The sequence below is a fragment of the Argopecten irradians genome, chromosome 10 (genome assembly GCF_041381155.1).
Source record: "Argopecten irradians isolate NY chromosome 10, Ai_NY, whole genome shotgun sequence".
Classification (NCBI taxonomy): domain Eukaryota; kingdom Metazoa; phylum Mollusca; class Bivalvia; order Pectinida; family Pectinidae; genus Argopecten; species Argopecten irradians.
Window position 1 is genome coordinate 32,391,094 of NC_091143.1, and position 17,394 is coordinate 32,408,487.

At 32.2% G+C, this 17,394-nt stretch overlaps 1 pseudogene; it reads left to right on the forward strand.

The window, feature by feature from the left end:
* LOC138333669 (limbic system-associated membrane protein-like) overlaps positions 1 to 15,711 on the forward strand; it is a 114,597-nt pseudogene extending 98,886 nt beyond the window's left edge.
* The last annotated feature ends 1,683 nt before the right edge of the window (positions 15,712 to 17,394 follow it).

The following is a 17,394-nucleotide window of genomic DNA, read 5'->3' on the forward strand; positions in this document are numbered from 1 at the left end:
GAAAAAGAAATTTGGTTGATTTTACGTTATGGCTTCATCGCAATAATTTTGCAATAATATGTCAATGTTTTATTCGGTTAGTCTCAATATGACTGTTATTAATAAACTGAGATTTAAGAATTCTCATAATAGTTAAAAGTGTTAAAAGGCAAGCATGGAAGAATGGTTTTAAAACCTTTATGTTGTGAATTTCATATTATGTTTATGATTATATAACGACCTTGAGATATCCCTGCCAATACACTGTTTATCTCCTTGCTGACGTGCAGGAATAGTTCATATACGTACCACATATACAGCATGTTAGAGTACAGATATCAATCCATCCCTTCATAGATCATCACCCATATGTAAATTGTATCTATATATATATATATATATACGTGCCATGCATGCTAGATTCAAATGCAGTGCAAATCTATTCAGTGCCAGTATAGACCGTTGAGTTATCCCCATATATATATACATATAACCATAGCCATATCTGGAGGTAAATTTATTCCATATACTTTTACTTTTGTATAGAAAATGCAGTTGATTGCATGTGATAGTGTGAGACAGCTCAAGCAGATTTGAATGTTGTACACCTGTTTCCTCGATTACTTTACAACATCGTGTATTTTGCCTTGTCAGGACTTGAAGGACGAGGGCGATCTTCCATAGGACCATGCACTTACAATCGATCAGGTATTGAAAGCCTTATATGATATAGCCGTGTGTCATGCTTTTTAAAGTTTATGTACACGTGACTGTCTTGTCAGCCATTTGTTGACTGGCGTTGGCTGTACCAAACAGTTTATACGGCAAGGGTACTTCTCTTTCAGGACAACTTCTGGTGTCATTAACATTTATTTCTTTATTTATATCAATGAACATTTTTGCAGTTGTAGAGTGCGTGTATCTTAGTTAGATTGTTATTTTATCCCTTTTTCGCATATTGATTTAATAAACATTCATATCTAATAAGTAGTTTATGCAAATCCATTAAAATATTTGGATAACATTACATATCTTTCTATATTATTTACAACAAATGATTTCCATGATATTCTTATAGACTTCTTAAGATTTTGTTTATCAATATTTGCCATTTCCTTTATATTTGATATTTATTTTCTTAACGCCTTTTTACATAGTTTCGCTATCTTAGTATATTATTTGCTCATTTGAATATGATTTTACTCTATCCTCTTAGAGAATATCCTATTACTCTGTTATCTTGAGATGTATTTTCGGATCAGGGATTTGGATTTAAGAAATTATTTTGAAAAAAAAATTGAAATAGTCGCTTGAAACAGACAAGGTAAGTTGCTTACGTTGTCGTCCAAATGCGATAAACAGTCCTTATGATTAAGTAAAAACCTCAGTTTGACTCGAGATAACCGGGGGACCGTATAAACTGTTGGATAGCTGATTTCCGGAAGCAGAAACACGTCACGTGAGTAGATGATTGTGCATGGCTTCCGGTTGCTCATCTTCACATTGGATTTACTAACATGTGATTAACCATTTTAAATCTTCAGTGGCTACAATAAGACTCTTATAATCAAGATAATGACATTTGGGAATAAAGATGGAGTAAAAATACCGAGTTCTTTTAATTTTTTGTATCGCTCGATGGTCAAAAACAACAACACTACGGGTTAGTGTTGTTCAAGTGTAAAAGGAAGAAGACAGGATATGGGTGTTAGGAAAAAGTAATCGAATTACCCCTGATAGTTAACATTTGATTTGATTTTGTTAATACATTATTCCTGCCTTTGTTTTCCTTACCTCACAAAATAATAAAAAATATGAATTGATTGCATTTGTCTGATATGTTGATGAGGAGCAACCGCATTGTAGATATAGATTAGCTTGAATAACCATCATAGTGTTAACAGGGACAGATAGATTACTAATCTTTTGATATCAGATTTCTCGAGTAGACTTTGACTGGTGAGAAGTCTACGATGGATTTCGGGTTGTCGGGCTGTAAGTGCATGTGTGTATGGAGGACGCAATGTTCACTGTTTGTATCGAACTACTAACACACTGACTAACACCTTTTTTACTCTTTGTATATGTCAATAATTAACAAATAATTGATATTAATTAAGTCTTAATTTGACCGCAGAGCTTTCTTCTTGTGTTTCTTGGATATCGGGTTTGTATCGTTTGCCATTTCTAGATGCTGATGATGATTGAACAGTAGATTAAGCAATATATGTATACTGCAATGACACTGACATTCCATCTTTAGAAGCATCCAAAGCAAGATACTGTCATGTTTTTTTTAAGCATATACCAACTTTTTTAGTTATTAAAAATGTAAAATCTGTATCGATTAAATAATGAAAGCTCTGTGTGTCAGGGTGCTAATTGATGCTGTTTGATCACTACTTGTTTTGACTATTTAAATGTATAACAGGAAATGACACTGTTTAACCTTCTGGTCCTGATAATGTCTGACTACATGGTTTATATTACCGTTTGCATGATGTTATATATTTTGTAAGCTTGTATATATATATATATGTTTATCCACATTCATTTGGTATATTATTATGACTTCTGCTATAGATCATGATATGTGATCCATTTAACTTTCAGATTAAATATTCATATATTTGTGTTCTTTGAATAGACATTACATTTAAAAACATATACTGTTTATTTTATAATTATTAAAGATACTCCACTACCAACAGAACATAAACGATACCAAAAATTTAAATAACAACTGATATTAAATTTCAATTTCAGCAATATATTTTATTGACATTATATACTTCAGAATCAGTACTAATATATATAAGCCATAATGTCATGATTTTTTTGATACGCAATTAATTATTTTTAATATCTTTATCTTGAAGTAAAATAAAAATTTCAAAATTTTCAATGATGGTAATGGTGTAAACTGAAGAAAAATACTGATTCGTCTAGTTCTGTTTGATAAAGAAAAACATCATTCGTCAGCGATATGGCGTCTTTAATTTAATTAATCATTAATAATTTTAACTTGTTAAATAAAGCTTATCAACATAAGTGATATTGAAAAATATCTCGGATATTAATAACTGTCATACTAACACGTTAGGTATATAATATAACACTATAGTGAAATTAATATGTCTAACAAATAGTTTATAATATGTATTGTATTTAGTATCTAGGAAGCTTATGTTGTATAAAAGTCAAATTAATTACCAACAAATAAAGGAATGGATTAATTGTAAATTAGATGCAAAATCACTGTATATCATTTATACGACCAATTAATGCTTTTCAAAGCATGATGCTTACTATGTATCTTGCACCTGCTTATTAAAATTCAACATGTGCAATTAGATAAAAACGGCCTTGTTCAGAAATGTCCGAATTGGTAATAATAAATATTAGGTCACACAAAGGTACGTTAAAATAATTAATTATGAAGACAACTGGAAAACCACATCCACTTGAAATAGAAAATTCATTTCTTTCTTTACTTATAAAGAGTAACAATATATATCCCTTTTTGTTCAAACAGTATACCATACCAAATTTGTCATTTAATACTTTACTAATGCTAAACATTTATTTTAACAACACGTTAATACTAATATATATATGAATCATAATTCATTATTTTTGACAATATACTTATTTCATACATCACCAATGCTAAATATGTGTTTCAACGACACCATCTTAATGTAAATGTATATGAGTCCATGTGAAAATTGATGATGCCGGTCGTGCTGTGTGGAATGCCTGTATAACTCGTGTCACCCGTCTCCTTTACAGCCATAGTGATACCTATGCAAACTCCTTCACCTGCTGTCATTGGTCACAATTGGTCGGTAGGACGTGATGGTACTATATTTCTAATTTTCAGAGATTCCTCCGCTCCACCGGTTTGCTTCTTCTTCCCAGATAGTTAGCAGCTGGGACATTAACACTACTCTCACAATCTCGTAGCTCAGCTGCAAAACTAGAAACTAATGATCTCCGTGTGCTCCATCATACTAACTTACCAAGTTGATTAATCATAACCCTAAGAGATAACACATCCCTTTTTCCTCATCAATGACCATCACTTGACCTTCGACCTCATCATTGTTTCACACTTGCACTGTTTTCAATTCTCACGCTCCCCTATCAGGTCGCTTTCTTTGAGTCATTTCGCACTCGATTTATCTCACCTGGTTGGTATGGATTTGTCTCTTGTAGATTGAACTGCAATGATAACCAATTTAACACAACATCCTCTAAAAAGCATGATTTGATATTGTTTAATGCCCAAATTGTTGAATCAAAATCACAGTAGTTTTTTTTCATCTTTTGTAGTTTACAAACATATGTGATGTCTTTGTCTTTTGAACAGAGGGTAATATATGTTATTTCTGATAATTGCATAATAACACTGAATAAAAAATACCTAATCAATTATCTCTAAACTAATTGATATAAGCGTTGTTTCTAAAATATTGTTATTAGTTATACTTTCATGTTTAATTTTTCTTAAAAGTAAATTGCAATTTTTGCATTTTAAAAGACGATTAAAAGCCTACTATCTTTCTGAAACCAAAATTAAAAGTTAAAAGAAGTTATAACAAAAGAAAATTTATATCGATGGCCCAAGATGGCGTTACAACACCAAATATGTTAACAATCAAGATAATTTGGCTTTTTGTCGTCTAGAGTAATAATTTTAACTACATAATACGACCCGCGTTGTCAAAATTAACATACCATTAGTTTTAATTAATTTATTCAGAATGTGATTTTAGTAGTAATGTACGAAAACATCAGTCTCGTTTTATTTCAAAAATCGAAAGCAGTTTCTGAAAGGAAGTGGGCCTTTAAACGGAAAATCCGATAATGAAATGCATAATGTTTGATATAGATTTGTGATATGATCGGGTTCGGTTTATTGAAAATTATTTTACAAATATTTTCAAAATTATTTAGATCATTTTTTCACACAGAAATTTAAAAATGATATGGAATTTCTCAAATTCACTTCTACAGAAGATAAAGACAGATTCTCCAATACCCTCTCTTCAGGCACATCAAAGCTTACTTGCAAAATAACCAGAACAATTTTCCTCACACCCTCTGCTTTGTGTGTTACCCAAGAAGTTTTTTTTCATAACCAAAGTGCTTAAGTGTCATTTTAATTGTATTCAAATGGTCAAGTTTAAACAATAACATTATTTGCATTTTTATATTTGTTAAATGTTTTGTTTATATAAGTATGTATCCAATAGATTTATATTTGTTTTTAGAAATAATGTATATTTAGATTCACATTTCATCAAGTAATATAATCATGTCGTTTGAGACAATGTTATTTACGTTATAAGTCTAATTGCATTTTTACGAAATGGCTATACATATGTGAAGTTATGTGTATCATTTAAGAATGTTTCAATCTCTTTGAGAGGAAGCCTAAAACCAGCTGATAAACACAAAACGTTGATGCGTAAGTATGACGTCATCAATTAAACTGACTGGAAAATTTTACAACATACCTGTACTTTACAGGAATATGTGCAACTGAAATACATTTTCCTACTACTACTCATAATAATGGTATTGGGGATAAGAATTATCTTGCAAGGACAATTGAAATCAGAGAAAAATTATTACAAAATTAGATCGAGCGTATAGGCTGATGTTGAATTTATTTTAAAATGTGTATTGGGCGGACAGTTATCTATCGAATTATGATTGTACGTATTATGGTGTTCTAGTGCCTATGTAAATGGCAAAATTGCTAATAATGACGCCATTCCACAAGTTGTTGTCCGAGATAGATTGCTGCGTATGTACACTCATCTGCGTTGTAACTTAATAGTAGTGGATGTGAATGAATCGGACGTCAAATGTGCTAATTTGTTCGTTTGTGATGTACTGTCATGCTAGTGCAAATGTACTTATACGTGTAGTTGTGAAAATGATTGATAAATGTGGTATGCTACTAGCTCAAAGTACATCGACATTGAACTATCCCAAGTGACGGAATTTACTGGTCTCAAAGCGTCGTCATATATAAGGAGTGGATTTGTATATTATTTATTTCATTGATGCGTGCAGCAGTTTACTCATCATTATTTTCTATAACCATACATACTAACGTTTGCCTTTTGTACGGTATATTCATGTATATAATCTATATAATGTATGCTACTCACTTTATATATCACTATATACTATCAAATCTGTAATACCATATATATATATCTAACCGCTTTTTATATAACCATAACTTTTGCATTATTCAATATAACCATATATAAGTTTCATGTTTGAATGCAACTATAAATTTATTTTATATATGCATTGTAATGCTTAGTCTGAAAAAGGTCTTCGCATTGTCTTTTTAACTAATATGGCTTTGCCTGTTCCAAGTTACATCATGTATTTAGATTTTTCATTTCAGTTTCCTCTATAATAAACGTTTGCTTTATTTTTAGGCGTTGGTATGAATGGTGAGATCCTGATCATCTACAACGTGTCTCGTTACTGTGACGGGATATACGAATGTATGGCCTTCAATGACGTCTCGCCCGCTGTCAATAGGGAAATCCCGGTAGAAGTTGAATGTCAGTAACAACTTAACAAACTCAAGTTTGATTTTATTTGTATATCACAAGTCAAAATTTATAGTGTTTTGAATATTTTTGTGCTATATAATTATAAACACAACAGTCAAAGTGGTCTCTTAATGAACCAATCGATTTTGATAACACTATTATGACGTCACTTGTAGTTATAATCTTTATATGACGTCGCATGATTGTCTCAGTAGACGGAAACGTCACATCTGAGCCAGAAGTCTTCTGTTTTAAATAGAGACGCGAAATATTTTACTAATATATTTATCAATAAAAGTTATGTGATAAATATAATCTTACACTCGTAAATATGAAATTTATCAAATTCGTTAGATAATTTAATATGCCACTCACCTAAAGACTTCTGCCATATCAAATTATTGAACTCGTTTTTTTTTTTATTTTTTTTTAATTTTTTTTTTTAATTCCATATCACATAGTCAGTAATGTAGGATCCTATATATCATAAACACAGTAAACCGATTTGTATCCAGATAAATTCGCGAGTACTTCAAACTCGCCAAGATAAATCGCTACGAAAATGCTTTCAAGCACAGGGAGAACTCATTAGATCAAAATGATCCAAAATCGTGATATTAAGGCTATCGCAAATCGCGACATTAGGGTCACCGCAAATTAATTGTTAGGTTTAAAAACGCGACATTTAGTGGCTGCAAGATGGATTGTTTAATAAATGGAACCTTTTTTTCGCAATCGAGAGCGAATGCTAATTCAAATGTTTCGTGGATAATTGTATCGAGATATAGATAGCTGCATGTTAGCGATACAATTTTGGTTTCATACACTTGGTATTCCCCTTTTTCTCCTTGTTTGAAGAAGGCTGTACAGTAGTTGAAGTCTCATCTCTTTCAGTAATGTTTAACTAATAGATAGCAATAATACCAGCCTCTCGATAGGTAGGTGACCCTCTGACTAGCTTAGTCCTATAATCATGTTACTGTGCGCGTGCTACAACAGGCGGCAACGCAGCAATATTGCTTTTGGCTTGCTATATATCTTATTCGCGCCCAGCATAATGAAATTCGACACCTTTTACTACCCAAACGAGTATTCTGTCATTTCTTAAATTCCAAATAATACATTTCTTCATTTGGAAGAACTAATGATACTAGTGTTTTCCTCTGAGGGAACTCGTGAAGGTAGTTTCTGGTATAAGGTGATTAATAATCCGTAGGTCGATCGTGTTTTCACCATCGAGCATCAGACATGACAAAGTTTGCCATAGCAAGTGGAAAACAGACGGTCAAAATGGTGATTGATGTCTAAATATATCATATATATTTAATACCAGTTATAAATTGTACATGACTAACACTCTATGTGCGATAGTTTATATATACCCTGGGATGAGGAATACCAATCAGTATTCACGCTGATTCTTTTTGACTAACATATCAAAAAGGTGACAGTATAAATACTTATATATTATATTATGACTCAGATTATTCCTATACCGATGGAAAACATTCTTGATATAAATTTAAATTAAATCAAATATTAAAAGATGCTACAACGCCGTCGAATGGTATTGTTTACCTTTTCAAAACAGTTAGAGATGTATTAGTATTTTTCTTTAGTAAAAAATGTTAGTTATTTGACCAATACCATCACTGAAAATTTTTATCTTTTTAATTAACTTCAATATAAACAAATATTTAATTGTATTCCATTTACAAATCCATGACAATATGCCTTATATGATGTGAGGTACTAATTGCGTTGACAACAAACCCAAAACTAATTATTTTATATGTGTTTTGTGTTAATTGTCATAAAATGACAGCCGTTTTGTTTTTTTATGATCGTTTACACTATCTGGGGGGATCCCTAGCGAGGAGAAAGCGGAATAGAAACATGAACGCCATAACCAGCGATGAGTTCATATATCTATTTCACTCATCAATGTCAAACGTTTTATAATTACAGTATAACTAAGGATAATCTGGCCTAAATGTCATAAAACAGACTTGTCCAAAACAGACTTAATTTTAGACTGAGCAAATCAAAGATGACGTTAAAAGTTACATACATATGATAGGTTAAGTCAAAACTAAAGTCCAAGATTCTTTCATGATCCTGAAGCCTGATATTTTATAAAATATTTTACAAAATGATTTAAACTGCTTAGTGTTTTAATCATCGTAGTTGATACACCGTTTGTGTGGATAAACTAATAATTTTATGGTATTTTTTTTTCATTTTGTAGTTGCTCCTGAAATTGAACTTCCTAATAAACGAATAGGACAGGAGCCAGGACGGGAGACGATGTTAGAATGTATCATCACAGCTTTCCCACAAGCCCTTAGCGTGTGGAAGAGGCACGGGAAGGAAATCAAAGACACCCACAAACACAGACTTGAAGTGTACAACGAGGGTGACCATAGGATAACTCTTAGTCTCCGCATCATGGACATCACACCTTCTGATTATGGAAACTACTCTTGCTATGCCTCTAATAAATTAGGACCACGATATGGAAAATATGTATATGTACGGTAGGTCAGACCACGATATGGAAAATATGTATATGTACGGTAGGTCAGACCACGATATGGAAAATATGTATATGTACGGTAGGTCAGACCACGATATGGAAAATATGTATATGTACGGTAGGTCAGACCACGATATTGGAAAATATGTATATGTACGGTAGGTCAGACACGATATGAAATATGTATATGTACGGTAGGTCAGACCACGATATGGAAATATGTGTATGTACGGTAGGTCAGACCACGATATGGAAAATATGTTTGTACGGTAGGCGACACGATATGGAAATATGTTTGTAGGTAGCGACACGATATGGAAATATTATGTACGTATGTACGGTAGGTCAGACCACGATATGGAAAATATGTGTATGTACGGTAGGTCAGACCACGATATGGAAAATATGTATATGTACGGTAGGTCAGACAACGATATGGAAAATATGTATTATGTACGGTAGGTCAGACCACGATATGGAAAATATGTATGTATGTACGGTAGGTCAGACCACGATATGGAAAATATGTGTATGTACGGTAGGTCAGACCACGATATGGAAAATATGTGTATGTACGGTAGGTCAGACATCAGACACGATAGGAAAATATTTGTATGTACGGTAGGTCCGACCAGATATGGAAAATATGTATATATACGGTACATGTAGGTCAGACCATTCTAATGAATATAAGTGAGAATTAAAACCCTTTATAGTGTCATTAAAATACATCGCAAGAGTATATTTTATGCATCAACCTATTGTATACACATTTGTCAATGTCTGGAAGTAATAAACTGCACATGTTATCGTACGTGTCTTATTTACCATTTTCGCGATTTTCTCAGTGGAAATTAATTTTACACAATCATAACGAAATGCAATACCCTGGGAATAGAAGCAACTATACCAAAAGTGCACATTACAAGATATTGTACATTAAATTTCGCTAATATAGTGTGTGTGTATTGATGTTTACCCCAATGTGTGCCATCCGTCCGTACCGTATACTTAAACACTATTCTGTGAAACCTTGACATTTCAGACCACAAAAAGAGTCTCCGGACAACCACTCGTTACCCGAAAACAACTCCTCGGCTTGCAACGACCTGGCGATCATACAACAGTGGTGACAATGGCGGCACAGTCATAGAAACACAACGACCTAATCCGCCACGACCTGCCGGTAATGATAAAGACAATATTCTAGCCGACAAGTCCTGGGATAATGGAATAACTTGTACAGGCAGTCTTATAGTTATTTGTACGTGGAACAATCACCGTTGAATCACTTATCAGATTTAGATATGTATTTATATAGCATGTCCGTCTGCATTCTCCGGGTGATGGCATATATTGGTCAAATTGTAGTTTATATTTCCACACTGTGAAGGCGATAGTGGCCTGTTTAGGGTTGGCGGCATGACAAATGGTTCTTGTTAGTTTAAACACATCCAATAATACACACATATATAGTCTATACATCGAGTTTAAAACAGATGAGATTGTTTGTTAGCAAGTTGGTTTCAAATGTTTATAATTATATTTGAAGTGATAGTAATTAAATCGTAATATGGTGCATATCAGGAACTAAGTTACGATATTGGTGGGTTAATAAATTATACTGTTGTCCTAGAAAAAAAATTAAAGTGCACGCTTCAGTACAGGAATACATTATTTTAACATTGGGGATTATTTTCACTTATAGACTTAGCTTGATATTTACTTATCCAAATTGCTATGCTCCATTTGTGGTGATGGGCGAAACATCCTTATTGTTAGAAAAACGGTAAACTATTAGCATGTTTGTGCGACTGCCTGCAGTTAACAATAACAAAAGAAATTTTGTATTGAATCTTTTTATCAGGATTAAAGTTGCAGTCGTTTGACGTTTGATTTCAAAATGTAAGGTATTTTAAACCATATGCCATTGTATTTGTTGCCCGATTTTAAGTTGGTGATGGAAATAAATAGCATGTATCCTCCTCCTTTTGTGTATTGATAGAGAGTCAAGGATTCTAGTGTTCTAGTTGCTATCCGGTCGTGTAAATTAATGATATGTATTACTGAGTCTTTTAATTTTTTTCTTCAACTATTTTTTATGATTTTTTTATGTATTTCATTAATAACAAATGGCCATAATTTAAATAACACTGAAAACTTAGATAAGTTTATGTGTTTGACATATTGTAATACATACCTACGAAAAAAAGGCAGTAAGTTGTAATATACTCAAACTCTGAGTAATGTATTATCAGTGTCTACTAAATACTTGTTATCGTTTTAAATCAAGTAATACTATGGATATGTAAGCTGGTTTAAGTCCTATGTCTATATTTTAAGTATAATTGAGGTAACTATCTGTAATATTTTATGTTTCAGGTGAAGGAACAAAACAAGGTAGATCAATGGAAAATCGTGCTGCAAAGAGTTCCGAGTATTTATCCGTTACTCTACTGATAATTTGTACTTTAATATTGAACAGAATCATAAGAACATCTTAGCAGGATCAAAACAGACATCTTAAAACCTCATGAAAGACACTCACTACTGGCGATGTTTAAACGGAAAACTCTAACTGGAATGATTCTAGCAGACAGTTGGTTTCCATGATAGATACACGGACTAGGCCGGATTTTCAGCCTTCCTATATATTGATGTACATTGACCATGCTATCAGTCAAATGGACACAAAGTTGTGTGGACGAGGCACCTAAACTGGTAACTTGTTACTGGACGAAGACAAATATCGGGCGAAGAAAAACATCAGCAGAGACTTTGATTTTACAAACGTCTAACAAAACGCATATACAAAGGCATCGTAAATATGAGTTTCTATAAACGAAATCATATATATGGTGATAATGGATGATATTTGACATATAGTAACGTGTCGATAAAGGTAAACCAGTAACTATGTCTCCAGTTTTCATTGAGATTAGTGTAATGCGATAGATAGCGTTGTATTTCATACATAGTTTTATAAATTCAAATGCAAATAAATTTACGCAGGAATGACATATAACCAAAGTAAGGAAACATACTATTCGTACATATATTGAAGTCAAACTGCGCTTTTCTCATAGCCACTCAACTCATTCGCTTACATAATTAAAAAAACCTGATTTGAGTTGTACATGTAGAAGTATCAAGTATGGCTAAGGATACTCATGTTCGGTGTAAGAAGTCTTTGTTAGTTCTCCTGGACTCTGTATCACTTCCGGTCTTCGCTTCAACTATAAAAATATTAAAGGTACATATTGTAGAAGAATAGATCAATTGCCTATTAAGTATTTGCTTGTTTTAAGTATGAAAAATTATTGATTGGAAAATATGATTTAAAACTTAAGTGTGAGCATTAATTCAGGAATCAAACATTATAAGAAATGTTTCTTATGCAATATCTAATGTTATATGTCTTCTAATTTTCAAATATTATTTGATGAGTATTTCACTAAACAGTCGTGTCGTATTGGATCTCGATACAATCTTTGCTTATTGATAAGTATTTACGTTTTTTTCTGTATTATTTGTCCGTCCCACTGACACTAAACACCAGGCACTAGGGATTCTAACTTCTCTTACTGAAACTTCTTAAGACATACCAAGTTATATATCATCATTCACTAGTGATTATCAGCAGACACCACATCAAGCACGTTATTGTACAACGAGCATTAAAATATTGATTCTAAAATAAATAATCTTAAAACCAAAACCTGGAGATAAAAAATATTACATTGTAGACAAGGACATACATGTAGATGTGTCACGTATATGGATATCATAATACACATATGATGACATACAAACTAACGGAAACACTGTCTGATTATTACAAACTAGGAAAAAAAATTTGACCAGTATTTCATTTCAATAGTTTCATAGTAACATTGGAATATTGATAATTATAGATAACGGGCTATCGAAACCGCTGTGTCGAGGTCTTTGCTAGTACATTCACCTTCTTTCCTTTCGTAGCGGTGACATTGACAGCGGTCATAATGTTTTTCAATTGTATGTATTGTTTACTTGTGTGAATGTTCAGAATGGTTCAGAATAGTATTGGAAGTGTGTCATTAAGATTGAATCAATGTTTACGAAGTAATGTCCAAATGCTTCCAGTGTATCTAATCAGACATTGATCAGTAAACATCATTCATCTCATTATGTCTAATAAATACAGATATTCATTCTCGACGGTCCATATATACGTAGTGACTTTTTTGTGTTATTATTTCGTGAGCTTCCATGTCAGACAATGACAAATTGCCACACGTTTTTTTATGTTCTGCAATAGATAAAAAACGTCAAAACATGTGGGAGACACGTGTTAATTAAACAGCATTCTGCCATCAGTTCATTATAGACTTAAACAACATTGATTTCATATGTATCTGTTAATACGTATGTACATTATCCAAAAAATAAACTACCCTATGTGATTGTGTTATTTACGAGACGTTTTCTGCGTTTTATTAAATGAAAAACACTATTACTGCTAATTTTGCGTAAAATAATCATTGATTATGTATAAACTCATCTGGCAGTCATACTACAAACGTGTCCTCCTCTTTGTACAATGCATATATGTAGTGTGGATGTTTTCTTTGTAATATGTAATTAAGCACCATTTAACTACGAATAAGACGAATGCTTGAATAGGATGAAAGATGTTTATATCAGCGACCGAGATCTTTTATATTAATTCCATATCCTATTTGAAATATAATGTAGTGTTTCATGGTGCAATATCATCGACGGTATCATCAGTTATAATCAATACCTCTCTATCATAATTACGGTAGAGGAAATATTTGAATTGTGTTATTATTTGTTGCGCTATTCACTTTCATTTTTTCAGTCACTAAGATACCCTAGGACCGATAATTTTACGTACTTGTTCCAAAGAATGACTATATGGTGTACTTGCTCAAAGACATTCTTGAACTTTGAACACAGAATGCTTTCCTACCATGGTCACGTAAAAATATCAATCTAGCCTTTTCCGATACATCTGACATTTTAACAAAAAGAATATGTATTTACATTCGTGCACTCAAATATGTATAATGTCATTACCAGCTTTAATATTGCATCTCATTCGAACATATTATGCTTAGTTATGATTCAGCAATTGTCTATACATTTATACAATGCATAAGTCACATAGTGATATCACATCGTATTTAAATTTAATGTGATTATATATGTTGTTAGGACTGTAGCTACAAAACAGTTTTATGTATACATAATGTACCAATAATGCTTATGTTGATATCTATATTATAGTAAATATAAATATTCAGTTTCTCCGTAATTCCACTCTTTTTGTTATGGCGTTGCGTTGTATTATTTTCATCTTAAATAAGTCTTAAAACAAAAAATGTATCCCGTGAAATATCAAATGCTATTTATAACATTTTGTTTGCTCGATCAGAGAGCTCAATCACCAGATATTTGTTTAACAAGTTAACACAAGTACGTTACATCAATGTGGTACACTGTAGCTTCAAGTCAATAATAGCTAATATATTTGTTTTACAGCTGTAGTCTGTAGTTTTAATGCACGTACATAGTTTGTGTTACTGAACGTAATCAAATAATGAATCTAAATTATTCAATTTATCTATCGCAATATAACAGCTATCTATCGTTGACAATACAAAACATACTTGTATGTCCATAGGATGCGAATTAATTTAAATAATAAATATATCAAGTGTACAGGTCGAGGAATAATCCTTACCGTGTACACAAATACTTTTTAAGACAGACTTCCCTTTTATTGAGACATATATAAGACAAATAGGGTCACGTGATAACGAATCGACAATATAATATACACGACTACAAAGTAAGAAATAACTTTGAGCGCAATAAATCAATCCGCGAGCGGAGGCCGAAGGCGGAATCTAACGAGGGTGGTTTTCATAGTATTGGTAACAAACAATGCGATTTTGTTTTAGAAAGGAAGAAATTAGTAATAATGATAATTAATATGTCAATAGAAATAAAACTTTCATGTATATCATAACATGCAATAAAGACGAACTTCATACGATATTAAAAATGTTTAATCCCTAACAGTATAGCGTATATTGTTTTGCGAGTAATTATACTTCTTAGATGACTTAAGTTGTTTAGTTATAATACAAAATGAGGTGTTGTTCTCGTCTTGTATGAATTTAAATACTATAACATATATGTGATCAGGTGTAAGGTGACAGAGTGAGAGACTATTGTATTGATATTTCGAAATTATTGATAATTGTAAATACAAAATTCAAAGGTATTTGTTGCATTCGTAACATAAGACATTGAAATCAATACGCTGCGTCTTATGATTGAATGTTTTGAATTAAAAAGGCACCATACTTGTTGTTTCAATGTTTAAACATGTCCTTTTTGATTTGGATCATAGCGCACACCAAAGATTCACGGTAGATTATGATGTGACGTCATGTATGACGTCATTGTTGATACACTGTATTTTGTGGTCAATCATTTGCTGTGTCGAGTGAAGAATACATATATGTACATTCCTTTGCATGTAACATTGACCGAATCATCTTTACCATTTCATAATAAAAGTTAACAATTAATGATCACCGGTTTTTTGTTTTAGTATGTCTTTCCTTTCTATCACCACCAATAGAAAAGAGGGGTTACCACTTAAATAACAGGCATATGTTTCCATCGATAGATCAGCTTTTATTTTATATATGATACTTCAATAGGTTCTTCTTGAATCCTATTGTTTTCGTCAAAAGCCTGTTAAGGTACATGTGTCTGGTTATAACGCTGGTCAAAGGTAAATACACAGTGATTGAACTTCACTGTCTATACTCCGGAAGTTGCAATCGCCGAAACAAGATATTAAAATCATATTAGCGGGGACTGATATTCAATGCGTGTTTTAATCATTCTTGGTACTTTATATATCGTGATATATATCAAAATGGATTCAGCTATTTTTTTTATTTTTTTTTATTTATTTATTTATTTTTTTTTTTTTTTTTGCAATCGGTATAATATTTATATATGTTAATCGGTATAATATTTATATACATAATCAAATATTAATTAACGACACCAGCATTCGAACCGACTTAATTACTGCGATTCTAAGTACAAATTATGTATGGAGAGACAATCTAACAATGTATGTGATAAAATCTTCGTCTCTTCGGAAATTCCGACCAGATTAGAATAAAGCTGGTGTAGTTCGATGTTGAAACTTTCTTAGAAAATGAAACTATTTAATTACAGTGATATACGGCATTGATATAGAATGTACATCTTAATTATAAGGTATTTTGAATGTAAAGTTTCAGTTTTCTTTTTAATTGATTGAAACACGTTGATAAAAAATAACATTTAAAAATATAATTATTCACTCGGCGCGCATCGAACACCCGGTCATATGATAACATATCAATAGCTTTATCAACTAAACTACTCATAATGATACATGTATCAAAAGACAAATTCAAAGGAAATCGTCTTGTTGGGCATAATCTGATTAAAATACAGATCCTTATTATCACTACGTTGGATAAGAGGATCTGAGAATATCCCATTAGGGGTCACGTAAAGATGACCTTTTGAAATGGCCAATCAAATTGGCACTGCCTGAATCTTGACTGGGGACGAAAGAAATTGAAAAAGCTGTCCAAATTATTTTCGTGTATGTAGCCATCTCGCCCGAAGTACACAACAAAGCTTATTGCATATGTATACTGGGGCGAAAAGACATTTTCAATTGATGTTGTAAGGTGTAGAAACTGCATTTGCTCTGAAGTACACGTGGTATCAAGGTCATCTGGACGTGACCCCTTATGGAATATTGTCAGATCCTCTATTGAACGGAGTGGTTATAAGGATCTGTGTTTTAATCAGATTGTGTTGCGCATATCTTTTTTTTAAGTTCCCTGGTCAACATTCAGATATTGTCTGAGTTCATTGAAAATTGCATTGGTACATTGGGGTTTTGAGGGATGCCAAACTTACTCGGTGTTCATGAACACCACAGTTTTCGTTATATGAGACTTTATGCTTTCCCTGGAGGCTTATTTTCTCTGGAATTATTTGAAAATTCTTTTGTTTTTTCAACGTTCAACAAATGTAATTTTTAGAACCGATCTCATGTATGAATTGGTTAATGATGTCATCAATATCTTCGTTACTGTCTAAGGAATAACTCTATTATCAAAGTAATCCATCGGTGTGAAAAAGGATCTTAATTCAATTACAAATAAAATTGATTAATCCAACAATGCATACAGTCAT